The sequence below is a fragment of the Stenella coeruleoalba genome (genome assembly GCF_951394435.1).
Source record: "Stenella coeruleoalba genome assembly, chromosome: 10".
Classification (NCBI taxonomy): Eukaryota; Metazoa; Chordata; class Mammalia; order Artiodactyla; family Delphinidae; genus Stenella; species Stenella coeruleoalba.
This window is the reverse complement of record NC_137156.1, coordinates 26,399,527-26,413,012: the sequence shown is the minus strand read 5'-3', so window position 1 is coordinate 26,413,012 and position 13,486 is coordinate 26,399,527. Positions and strand designations below refer to the sequence as shown.

General features: G+C 44.9%; 1 protein-coding gene across 1 annotated transcript in view; it reads right to left on the bottom strand.

The window, feature by feature from the left end:
* Window positions 1-11,006: 11,006 nt before the first annotated feature.
* GSTA4 (glutathione S-transferase alpha 4) overlaps window positions 11,007-13,486 on the bottom strand; it is a 30,626-nt gene continuing 28,146 nt past the window's right edge. The window contains exon 8 of the mRNA XM_079934690.1: window positions 11,007-11,084. The gene's annotated coding sequence lies outside the window, so the exon portion shown is untranslated. The remainder of the gene's footprint in view (window positions 11,085-13,486) is intronic.

Below are 13,486 nucleotides of genomic sequence, written 5' to 3'. Positions count from 1 at the left end.
GAGCAGTGTCAGTCTTTGGCTGCCATTATGCACTTGTTCAAAAACATTAACTGGGGCTGAATCCTGCCTTGACTGTCCCCAAACCCTTCTAAATTCTCTCCACAGAAGAGGAAGCTCATTCCTTTTTTTCTATTGGAATTCTATATTTTTTCACTGCTGGGTGACTTTTATTTTACCATCTAGAGAAAGAGATGTTAGTACATTACCTTTATAGTATATGGAAAGGAACTAACATATGTTTAGTGTCTACCACAGAGTGGGCATTTCTCATTTTTATCCTCATTTCATCTTCATAAAAATTAGTTGAGGTAAATTCTGTTATTATTCTAAGTTTACAGTTGAGGATTTTGATGTCTCTAGAGGTTAAGCGACTAGCCGAAAACAAGTGGGGAACCTATTCAAATGCACTTTTATTTGACACCTATGTCTTGGAACGTCTCCATACCAGTGTTTGCCAACTATGGGTTGTGGCCCATTGTGGACTGTGAAATCAACACAACGGGTTCTAATTACCATTTTTCAGTTGCAATATAATAATAAATACCGAGATGTATCATACATAGTAAGGCTAAGTACTTTTTGCTAAAACTTTCCTTTTAGTTACAGTTATGTTGTGTGTGAGTGAGCGTCTGTAACAGAGAAGACCAAGCCTGGCCCAGGCTAGAAATGCAAACCCATGGGTCAAAATATCTGTGTTAACAAAAATTGGGCAAGCTGGAAACTGTTAGGTGAGCCAACATAGGTTGTGAAAGAATTCACAGAAATATTAGCAAGGAGAGAAAAGAGAGTTTTTATTTACTTTCCAAGGGAGGAAAGGGGCCAGGCACATAGAGTGGCATCGGCACCGAAGGGTGGGAGTTTGAGTCTTTTATTGGGCTTCAAAGGGCAAGGTGCAGGAAAAGGGGGCGGGTTTATGTCTATTCTCGTCCAGCAGTACCCAGGCTGGCTGTGTCTCTACAGGATGTGGATTTTCAGAGAATAGACTTGCAGTCTTCAGTAATTTTCCAGTTCTCGGGTGTCTGAAAGAGATTTATAGTGGCCCTTGATAGGCACTACTCTATTGTGAACAATGTTAGATGGGTTTATAGAAACCAAAACCCAAAACCAGGGACTTCCCTGGCTGTCCAGTGGTTAAGACTTCACCTTCCAATGCAGGGGGTGCAGGTTCGATCCCTGTTCGGGGAGCTAAGATCCCACATGCCTGCCGGCCAAAAACCCAAAACATAAAACAGAAGCAATATTGTAACAAATTCAATAAAGGCTTTAAAAATGGTCCACATAAAAAAATATATTAAAAAATAAAACAAAACAAAGTCTTGACTGAGGAAAAGCAAGCAGACATAATTTTTTTTTTTTTTTTGCGGTACGCGGGCCTCTCACTGTTGTGGCCTCTCCTGTTGCGGAGCACAGGCTCCGGACGCGCAGGCTCAGAGGCCATGGCTCACGGGCCCAGCCGCTCCGCGGCGTGTGGGATCTTCCCGGACCGGGGCACGAAGCCGTGTCCCCTGCATCGGCAGGCGGACTCTCAACCACTGCGCCACCAGGGAAGCCCCAGACGTAATATTTTAATCCAAGCTCCTCTCATTATTTTGAAATATTGCTTCCTTAACTGTAACCCAGACCCCTAAGCTTCGTCTGCAACGTTAAGGGCTGGTGCTGGGACTCTCTACTAATTTTACCTTAAAATCAAATTAAACTGTAGAAGCAACACACTTCATAAAACTGGTACTTCTTTAACTTTTTGATTATTCAGATATTATCAAATATATATATATGGCTTGTACAAATACTTAATAAAAATAAAAATTAAATATATACATCAATTTCAGCTATTTTTTTCCCATTTGGGAAAAAATACCACTGAAAAATTCAATTTCCTCTCTCACTGAGTTGCCAACAGGGATAGAATGGGCTTTCTTGCCTCTGCTAACCTCTAGTGGTGTCAGCAACTGTGGTTAAAAAGAACAGAAAAAGCAGGTGGAAATGGAAGGGGAAAAAAAAGACACGCTCCTTGTGGAATGCATGGAAATCCCAAACACGTTTTAGTTAGAAATGCAATTTAGACCACTGACACGAAAACTCATTGATTGGTGGTGGTTAAATACCGTTTCCTCTCAAACAAAAGGTTGCCATAGTTGCAAAAATAACAACCATGTCATTACCACATTTTACCTGGGAAGCAACTAGAGTAAAGAATCTCAACCTAAATTTGCAACCCAGGAACTGCCTAAATCAGAGCTGAATTCAGGGCAGACCAGTAACAGATGTTATGTGGAGGCAGCCCAGGTTTGTATCGTTAAGTGCAGTTCACATCCCGTTCTCTGGAGTTGTTACTGGAGAAGGGTATGGACCCATGTACAACAGTTATGAAGAGGTAATCAAGGCCGCCAGGGAGGTGGAGCGGAGATGCATTTTGTTCCAGGCACTATCTATATGGCGTTGCGAGGACCAATACCCTCATTCTGCAGGGAAGGAGACAGAGGCTCAGAAAGATAAAACTGGCTTCGTCACCAATCTGGCAGAGCCAGACGCCAGGTCTTTCTGATGCCAGTTTCACCATATGCCTCTCACCCTCGGTGGAAGAAAGGAAGCAAGCCATGAACTGGGGTTTGAAACATGTACCAAAGCCACCACCACTGGGAGCACGTGAGGGTCTCAAATATAAGGCAGCAGAGATAGAGCCGGGAGGTGGACTGGGCAGCCCAGGACTTTGACTCCTGAGTAGATAAAATATAGGACACAGGCAACACTTCGGACATACTTGTACCAAAGAACGATTTGTTGCTTATCTGAAATGCAAATTTAACTGGCATCTTGGACTTTTATTGGCTAAATCTACAACCCTACTCCTGGGTACCTTTTGTGTCTGGTTAGTTTGAGTCGGAGGCAGGGTTTTGGAATTGTCCTTAATAAGCAAATGCTTGATGATTCCTATGGTATAGACAGCAAACAGGGGATGAAAGAAGACAGAACATTCTCACACCTGGTGAGGGTCACATTCTACATGGGGAGCCGAGACTGTGTTTGTTTGGAAAGATGAGTAAGAATACAGGCCGTGTCTAAAACGTCAGTGGGCACATAGATACATGAGATCTCGTTAGGATGCAGATTCTGATTCAGCAGGTCTGGGGCCAGGCCTGAGACTCTGCCTTTCAGCTCCTAGGGGCCCTCCACGCCGCTGGTCTGGGGCCGCGCTTGAGGGATAAGCGTGTACCATGTGAGTAGTTCAGACCCGAGTGCTCTCCAGACGGAGCCGTCCACGCCACGATGGGTGGGAGACACTGGGGCCCGCGGCTGAAATCTCAAGAATCGGGGTTTCAGACACATCGTTCTGCCTTGATTACAGTCAGGCTGTTGGTCTTAATCTTTCGCTTTGGGCAAAAGACACACAAGGCACTGTTCAGCCAGAATTGTTGACCTCGGGGTGTTATCTCTTTTCTATCAGCGATTTCTGCAGTGTTCTGACACGTGGGGCAGAACATTTATTTTCCGGCAGATACCTGTGTTAAAGGATGCAGACATCTCATTTCATCTTTCTGTCACTAGAGTAAAGCACCCCCTTCCCCACAATCCCACTTTTCAATGCTTAATTCTTTTTGAATTACAGGGAGCAGGCCTGAACTGTGGGCCCAGACCTAGAGAGACTCCTACGGGGCAAACCCCAACTGCAGGAGGGCCTGGCAGGCATTTGGGAGCAGACAGGCTTCCCTGCCCTGGACCAGCCACCGTGCTGCCACCAGACGTGTCTCTGTTGTGGATTTCTAGCCCTCCTAGCTCATACTGGCCGACTTGGAGGCAGCTGTCATCTTCAGGGTCATCAGCACAAATCTCTACACCCCGTTGCAGGTTTGGAAGGAGAGAAAAACAGATTTACGGAGGAGGGTCTGCTATGCGCCAAGCATCGAGCCTAAATCCACCATTGGATTCACAAACTCGCCTGGTTTTTAATTTTTGTTAAATTCATTTCACGTGTGTGAATAAACCTCTGTCTTTAGAGTTTATAGACAAACTGGACACTGCAAGGGTATCTTTTTGCTCTTCTTGATGTAGATTCCCTGATTAAACAGAAGATGATTTTGGAAATTGTTCAGGTAGGGGGTAATCCTTCACATGAAAAAGGCTTTGTAATTCCATTCCCCAGGAGAGACTAGGGCTGCCCCTCCCTTTTGGCGGATCATAGAGAGAGGTCTGAGGATGGGCAACCGCAGCAGGAAAGAGGCAGCACTGTCTTGTAATAAGGAAGAACAAACCTGACTCCGTATTAGATCTGGTCCTTCTCCTGTGCTTAGTCATGCTGGCTCTGCACCTTTTGGAAAAGAAGGTTGCCTGTGGGCTGAAATACACAGAGTAGCCCGTTCTCAAGACTCTGACCTTTGAAAGTATGGCACTTTTCCATTCATACAGAGATAAAAAGTTACAGAACAGAGAACAATATTTGTCTTGTTGGAGATGTACAAGAACACTGTGACCAGAGCTACATGGACAGCTGCAAGAACAAAGGCTTCGCATCCCTGCTGGGGATTGACCAGCACCAAGAAGTCTGCAGCCACCAGCCACACCTCTCCCCTTTTGTTATAAAAGAAGTCTGAATTCTAACTCAGGTAAGATGGTTCTTTGGGACACTAGTCCACCAGCTTCTGGTCTGCTGGCTTTCTGAATAAAGTCTCTATTCCTTGTCCCAACACCTCATCTCTTGATTTATTGGCCTGTTGTGTAGCGAGCAGTATGAGCTTGGACTCAGTAACAGTAACACCACCACCACTACCAGGGAAGTGAAAGTGAATCACCCACCCCCCTCTTCCCACCCTGGGCCACCAGTCTAGAGGACCTGCTTATTAGAACCCTCACCAGAGGCTAGGCCAAACAAGGAGGTCCCTGCAGGGCTGGACTCAATGCCATCAGAGGTCATGCTGGGAAACGAGATGGAATGCTCTCTCCCCAACAATTTCTGGATCTTTTTAAAGCCTTGTGTTTTATAATCATTTTTTATTAACTTCGGAAGAAGAAGGCGCCTTGGCCCTGGCAGGAGCAAGCCTGGCTTCTTCCCCTCATCCGGGTCCTGGCTCTGGGAATCTCAGTCCTCAGGCTTCTCAGGGCCTCAATTTCCTCACCTGTGCAAACTCAAATGATCATATGCCTCTTGGAATGTTGTTGAAAGGATTAAATCATAAATAGATATAGAGCACCTGGAAGAGAGCCTGGTCCATAGAATATGCCTGGTAAATGTTACTTTTTTCTCATGACCTTTGTCTAAAGCAATCTCTAATCTCAATGTGATGTAGTTACAGCACGAGGGACCCTTGATCCCTGATATATCCATACCTATTTCCTGATACCTGAAATTCCTTTTTGAAGGGACAAAGCTTTCACTACAGTTAAATACGAGGCATAAAGGACAAACTGTAGAGAGAGGTTACATAAATCTGAGAACTAATTGTGAAGGGGAAGAGGGCTGTGGTTAGAGAATCCAGAAAGAACAGGATCCCAGATACTGGTGATGGTTGCACTACAGTGGAAATGTGTTTTGTGCCACTGAAATGTACACTTAAAGATGGTTAAAACAGTAAATTTTAAGTCATGCATATTTTACCACAATACAACACACATAAGAGACATATATACAAACCAGAGATATCTGTTATTTTACAAGAAGAAAATAATTTCCAGGAGGACCAGAATGCTCCTGACACACCAACACACCCTTAACCCTGGAGAAAAATCTACAAGGGAAGCTGTGATGGACTTAGAGAATGAACTTATGGTTACGGGGTGGGGCAGGGGAGGGTGGAGGGAAGGGATAATTAGGGAGTTCGGGATTGACATGTACACACTGCTATTAAAAACAGATAACCAGCAAGGACCTACTGTAGGAACTCTGCTCAATGCTATGTGGCAGCCCGGATGGGAGGGGAGTTATGGGGAGAATGGTTACATGTATATGTATGGCTGAGTCGCTTTGCAGGTGCACAGCATTGTTAATTGGCTATACTCCAATATAAAATTTTAAAAGTTAAAAAAAAAGAGAGAGAAGCTGTGATGAACACAGAAGCAATGCTAGGAAAGCGGGGTGATGTTGAAAGCTGACTTGACTCATGCAACAATTAACTCAGGAGCCACCATCAGTGCCCCCAGGGCAACTTCCCAACCTTTCACAAACTGGCAGAGAGAAGAAATGGCAATACTTGTAAGCCCTGGGGGCAAGCTACCAGACTACTCCAGCTGCAACCCATCCAGGACACACAGGTGGGAAAGATCCGCCTTAGGCGGCCCAGAATATTCATGTTCAAGTACTAGAAAAGTCTGCAAATTCCTGCCCTTTGGGGGAACTGCCAGTTGAATTAAATCCTATTTTCTTGAGATCATACCTCAAAGCCCTTAACTGATTTAGGGTCTTCTGAGATTTCCCCAGCAGGAACAGCGATCAACCTGAACAGGAAAAATTTGGGGGTGAAGGTAGTGTTCTAAAGCTTGAGTGAGATGCTGCTGGCACAACTATCTAAATTTACTAAACATTATTGAACACTTTATATCAATTATCCCTCAGTGATGCTGCTTCAAACGTAGCAACGTGGCATTTGTATAAAGAAAACCAAAAAAACACTGAGTTGTAAAGGTAAGATTTGTCCCCTTTATTATTGTTTGTTTTACTTCAGTAAAAAGTTTTATCCAAAAAACAATGCACCAAGTTCTAATAGTGTAATAATCTGAAAGAAAAAAGTCCACCCTTGCAAGATTTGGGGAGGATCCAATAGATATTGGATGGGAATGGGCTTGGGGCAAAAAAATGAAATACACTAATCATAGCATTATAATGGCTGCTGAAGGCTATGAATAGAAACACCAGGTCCAAGTTTGCTGGGAAAGATCTACTGTAAGCAGCTTTTGGCAAGAAAGAGCTCTTTGCAGGAAAGAGCTCTCTGCAGGAGGCCCCTTTTGTCTTGACACTAACCTTACACTAGGCACCCTCATGTTCTACTCATCTCCTGCCCTTGCACACCTTTCAAATTTTTGATCACACAATACCTTGCCTAACCTGTTGGTTCTTTCTGTAGATTAAGGAAGTAGAAATGAAGAAAGAGTAATTAACAGATGACCAGATCTCTTCTCTAGCTTCCCTTTCAGTAGTCTTGCGAACAAACTGTGTGAACAAGAAAACATCTAAAAAAAAATCTTGAGAAGTCGACAAGGCTGCACACAAGCCTGCACACAGTGGGGGATGGCGACAACTCCGACCCCCCATCTCAATGATTAACTGAGATTACTTCCCTTTTAACCTTTAAAAACTTTCATGGCCAAGCAGAATACTTGGAGGTGGTTTGGGGGGGACGTTGAGTCTACCATCTCCCCAGGTTGCTGGCATTCTGATTTTTTTTAAAACATATATTTATTTATCTAGGCTGCGCCGGGTCTCAGTTGTGGCATGAGGGGTCTTTCAGTTGCAGCACGTGGGCTTCTTAGTTGCGGCACGTGAACTCCTAGTTGTGGCATGCATGCGGGATCCAGATCCCTGAGCAGGGATGGAACCCGGGCCCCCTGCATTGGGAGCGCAGAGTCTTACCCACTGGACCACCAGGGAAGTCCCTGGCATTCTGATTAAAGCAACTTTCCTTTCTACCAACATCTGCCTCTCTCAGGTAATGATTTTTGCGTGGCGAGCAGCGGACTTGATTCAGTAACACTATTTCTTACCTATCTTCAGTCTCCCAAACTGAACACTAGGCCACTGACAAATACATTGAGAAGACCATGGGTCCCAACTTCGGGATCCAAGTTCTGGTTGAGCCACTCGTTAGCTTGTGATCTTAGACAAATGTGGCTCCTCCCTCTAGTTTGTCCCATCCCTAAAACCAGGATGCAATCCATGCTGGCCGCACACCACAGTGGGAGCTTAGCCTGTGGGGTAAGGGGCCTGCTGAGCCTCACCTTCCTTCTCTGTAAACTGGGGAGCTGTGGACCTGTGGGGTTCTGTCTGCCCAGCACCTCTCCTTTTTCTCCGGGTAACACCAGCTCCACTCCTCTGAGGAAGCTCTCTTGCCCCCTCCACCTGGTTCCGCTGTGGTGGTAGCAGCGCCCCAGGACCACCCTGGTCAAGGGTAAGCCAACCACAGAACAAGGAAGAGACTGAGGCCAGCACGCAATGAGATGTGGGCAGTCCTGGTGGTCTGAAGTCCCTGAATTCACACTTGCTCTTTCAAACATATGTGCAAATAAACTCCTTCCTTCTTTAAAAGCAGTAACCACAACTCGCAAACCACCCTCCACTCCCCCACCCCAAAAATAAAAAACGGAAACCAAAAGCCAACCCCTCTCTCCCAGTTTTTCTTCGGGCTGGTGACCAAGTGGGAGCGACCATCTCGGACTTGTTCTTAACTTTCCTCTCCCTGGCCCTGTGCCGAGAAGCTCATACAGCAAACACGTGATTCGATGTCCAGGGTAGAGTTCAAAAGGATGATTAAATATCAACATCAAGTTAGGAGGGGCCATTATGGGGCCCCTGCCTAGGTTTTAATTCTTTGTATGCTGAGGCCCAAACAAACAAACAAAAATAGGCTTTAACTGAAATAGGGGAGATTCATAGTCACCTAGAAGAAAAATTCTCATTTGTCAGAGTTCCAAACTCCCGAAATGGGAGAGCAAGGCTGGTACCAGGAGCACCATCCCAGCATCTCCTGGAAGAGAGGACCAGGACTCACAAGGCCCCGCCCCCCATCTCAGTGGGCAGTTTGAGCTGACAGCCTTCACTTGCCCTTCTCTTTCCGTCCAAAGCTGCCTCCCCGGTGTCGGAAGAGGAAAAGTGGGACCTTGAATGTTGCTGGGGGCCATTGGGATCTCTGAGGCTCACTTCCTTGGGCACCCAGAGTTACTAGCTTGTGTAGCAGGTCCTGGGCCCAAAGAGAACCCTATAGGGAAGGACGAAGCGATTAGGACTCTTATAGTAAAGACAGCAAGTTGCACTTAATGGGATTATCGGGCAATGAAAACTGCTGGGGCTTTAGGGAGCTGTGCCTTTGTCAGTGCCTTTGGGGTGCGTGCCAGGCTGGGGTCAGACCTAGGGCTTGTGTTCAAAACCCATGAAGCAGAACAAGGCAAATCTGGCTTAGAGCTTTGGGAACTCAACCACGAGGTGCTCGGCTTCTCAAGGGAGGCGCTGGGGCAAGGAGTGAGGGAGGATCCAGGAAGTGGTTGTTTTTGAAAATAATCCAAGGAGGAAAGGATTTTATCTGTCACTGTAAAAGCTTCCAAACTGTTTGAACTGTTTATCAAGACCATGCGATGATACTGAAAAGAAACTGGTTTATAGTGTTGAATCATCTCCAAACAATTTTTTTCTTTTTCCACTTAATTTCTATCAGGTCAGACTCTTGGCTTTGGTGAAAGTCAGAGGAAAAAGTCATCCCACACAGAGTGGGCCGGGTTTCCTCTGAGACACCATCCCTCTCTCTCCACCATCTTTTGGCCATGGCTGTGCAGGTGGGGGATGAGATGGGGCTGTTTGCTAAATGCAATCCCCAGGCTGGGCTTTGACTGACTGGAGCTCAGGCCTTACTGGGCAAGAGGTGCTGACTGGCCAGGGTTGTCATAACTGATGATCAGTCCATCCGTCCTCTGAATGGGGAGGAGGAATTGATGGGACAGGGTGTAGCATAAGGAAGGTCACGTCCCACGGTGGTCCTGAAGAAGCAGCATGAAGTCTGGTGGGTCATTAAGTCATTTCACAAGTAAGGCCATGAACCTGGATATATGCTCAGAAACTGATCCAGTGCGTAGCCTGGGCGGGACGTACCAGCAGCAGCTTAGAGTGGTAAAGTTGTGTACCCCAAGCCATTGGCAGGGGCTCTGCTCCAGACCAGAGACCCCCCAGGAGGAGCCACAGCTGGGCCTGGAACATCACCCTGAATAGCTCTCCATCCCTCGCCAAACAGAGCCCTGACGGGGGCCAAGTTCCTAATTTCACGGCTTTAGAACATAATAGTTACCCTTAAAGGATGTATATCAAGGCTAGGGAATCTTTGGGTCAATTTGTGTAAATATTCTTCAGTTATATCTAATCTCAGTGTTACTTGGAATTGTTCGACCAAAGCAAAACCTAGCCTCAGGTGTCTCTGTTAAGTGGAATAAGGTTGTCTTAACTGTCCAAGTTTTTTTCAGGGTTGCAAAATGATGTTTCCCAGACGCTCTCTGTCTCCCATGCTTCCTCTTCGGATTTACTGGTGTCAGCCATTATCTTACTCCTGATTTGTCATTTGCCACTTTTTTTCTACCCCAAATACTCAGCATCAATGTGGATGTCGGAGAGATCCTGCCGCCTGAAATCTCTCCTCACTCTTCCCTCTATGGTCCTGGTCTTGATGCAGACAGCAAGAACAGTGTCCTCTGTAGGCCACTGCCGGAAATATATCAGCCTCCTCTACACAGAACAGTGATTTCGTAATCACTGTAACCATCAACCACAGTTGACGAGCTTAAAAAAATTTTCACACATCAGAATATTTTTCTTTAATAAATTTATTTATTTTTATTTGGCTGCATTGGGTCTTTGTTGCTGCGCGCAGGCTTCCTCTAGTTGCGCTGAGCAGGGTCTACTCTTGGTTGCGGTGCATGGGCTTCTCACTGCAGTGGCTCCTCTTGTTGCAGAGCCCGGGCTCTAGAGCACAGGCTCAGGAGTTGTGGCGCACGGGCTTAGCTGCTCTGCGGCATGTGGGATCTCCCCGGGCCAGGGATCGAACCCATGTCCCCTGTGTTGGCAGGCGGATTCTTAACCACTGTGCCACCAGGGAAGCCCCAAAATGGTTTTATATTGCATTTAATTGGCATTTGCTGCAGATGGCAATATGGTTTTGTTCTTTTCAGACACTTTACTCCTAGAATCTACACTTTACTCCTAGAATCTACAGTTGCTTGGTGACATAAGCCGATGCTGCCATTGGTTTATTAATTTGCCATTATAAGCCTGCTGCCTTTAGAACTGCAAAATGTTCCTGACAACTGCAACATAGTGGCTATCCGGGCGGCAGCTTCTTCTGACTCCCAGGCTGCAGGAACTTCTTAATTGTAGGGATGTTGCTGATTCTTGTTTTAAATGCCTGAAATGTGAAACAGTAAAATCAGGGTCTCAAGAGTAGTCACAACCTTTAAGAAAAACCAAAACTTTGTCATGAGAGGGCGAAGCTGAGATTGTCAGCTTGTGAGGCCCAGAGTGTTGACTCCAAGTTAATCCTCAATACACATTTCCTGGGTATTCCTGAGAAGGGTAATACAATTGCTGGCCTGCTTAGCATTAGTGAAATTTTCTTACTGAAGAATCATTGAGGGACTTCCCTGGTGGTGCAGTGGTTAAGAATCTGCCTGCCAAGGCAGGGGACACTAGTTTGATCCCTGGTCCAGGAAGATCCCACATGCTGCGGAGCAGCTAAGCCCGTGTGCCACATCTACTGAGCCTGTGCTCTAGAGCCCACGAGCTGCAACTACTGAGCCCGCGTGCTGCAACTACTGAAGCCCGTGCACCTAGAGCTTGTGCTCTGCAACAGGAGAAGCCACTGCCAGGAGAAGCCCGTGTACTGCAACAAAGAGTAGCCCCTGCTCACCACAACTAAAGAAATCCCGTGCTCAGCAACGAAGCTCCAATGCAGCCAAAATAAATAAATACATTTAAAAAAGAAAAATTGACACCAGTAGGTAATGCATATTAATAACTCTAGAAATTCATATTTCTTGAAGTATCAATTCCTGTTCTAGGAATTTATTATAAGGGAATAAGTATGGGTATGAAATAACTATAAGAATGTTACCACAATGAAAAACTAGAAATAACCTATGTTTCTAGGAAAATATAACTGATTATATAAATTATGTTACCTCCCTGCAAGAAATATAAGTCAGCAACTTAAAATGATATTATATATATATAAAAGGAAGGAGGAAGATCCCTGTATTGACAGAGAATGCAATGCATTGCATCGTTTAGTTAAAAAAAAAAAAGCCCAGGGCAGAACATAATATACACTATTTTCTGTCTTGTATGAGAAAGTGGGAGGAGGGGAGATAGGTATATATTTATATTTTCTTATATCTGCATAAATAGGAACCCTGGAAGGGAACACAGGAAACCAATAAAAAAGATTATGGGGGTGGGAAGGTGGGAGGCAGTGGTGAGAATGAGATTCCATAATTAATGCCCTTTTTATATTAGTTCTGATTTTTCAAAAAGATGTGACTCTATTGCTTAATGAAAATAAAAGAAAATAAAATGATATTGCAGAAGAATATTGACATGTAAATAAACACATACATGTGTTGACATGTAAAAAAATGTTAAAAGCAGGCCACAGAACAATATTTAGTATGATGCCATTTGGGAGGAAAATGTAAAATAAGACGTCAGGAAGTCTAAGGCAGAAACATTTGACTGGTAGGATTATTGTTCTTTTTTTTCTTTCTTTTCTCCTTTTGGTTTATATGAATGCCTTATGTATTTCTTTTTTAATAATTAAAAAATGCTATTCTTAAACTACAAAACCTATGGTCACCTATTAGAGAAAATGTTTGTAAGGAACTGGAATAGAAGCCAGGTAAAGTCTGGCAGTGGAAGGAATCATAGAGAGAGGTCTGAGGATGGGCGACACATCAGGAAAGAGGCAGTGCTGTCTTGTAATAAGGAGGAACAAATCTGACTCCATATTAGATCTGGTCCTTTTCCTGTGCTTAGTCATGCTGGCTTTGCACCTTTTGTAAAAGAATGTTGCCTGTGACCTGAAATATACAGGATAGCCTATTTTCAGGGCTCTAACCTTTAAGAGTCCATTCATATAGAGATAAAGAGTTGCAGAACAGAGAATAACATTTGTCTTGTTGAAGGTTTACAGGAACATTGTGACCTGACCTACTGGACAGCTGCAAGAACAAAGGATTCCTACACCAGAAAGTTTGCAGCAACTGACCATGCCCCTCCCTCACCTTCCCTTTAAAAGTGCTTTGCTGAAACCCTTTGAGGAGTTCAGGGTTTGGGTGCACAAGCCACCCATCTCCTTGAATGGCCCTGCAATAAACCTTTTTTTGCTCCAAACTCCCACATTTTGCTTTGTTTGGCCTCACGGTGCATTGGGCACATGAACTTGTGTTTGGTAATACTCTGAGCAGAGGCTCTGAGCAACCGAGGGGCTTCATGGGGACCCCTGGCATCAGGGGGACTTAACGGGGCAGAATGGTCTGGTAGGAGCTGGGGAGGAAAACAACACAAGCAGACCTGTCAGCCTTGCTTCTTCAGTAAAAACACACTCAAAGCACTACAAGAAATGGAAAGCACTAAATGTTTATGCTAGAAATCAAAATAATCTATTCTTTCTCCCTCCATAAGGTTTTACTTCCTAAAAATCCTATCTGAACAGAAATCTCATGTCCTTTCATCACCCTTGGTTTACTCCAATTCTGTTTGGTTGGAGCTTCCATAATTACACTTTGTTTGGGGATCCTGATTAAAATTTCGGTC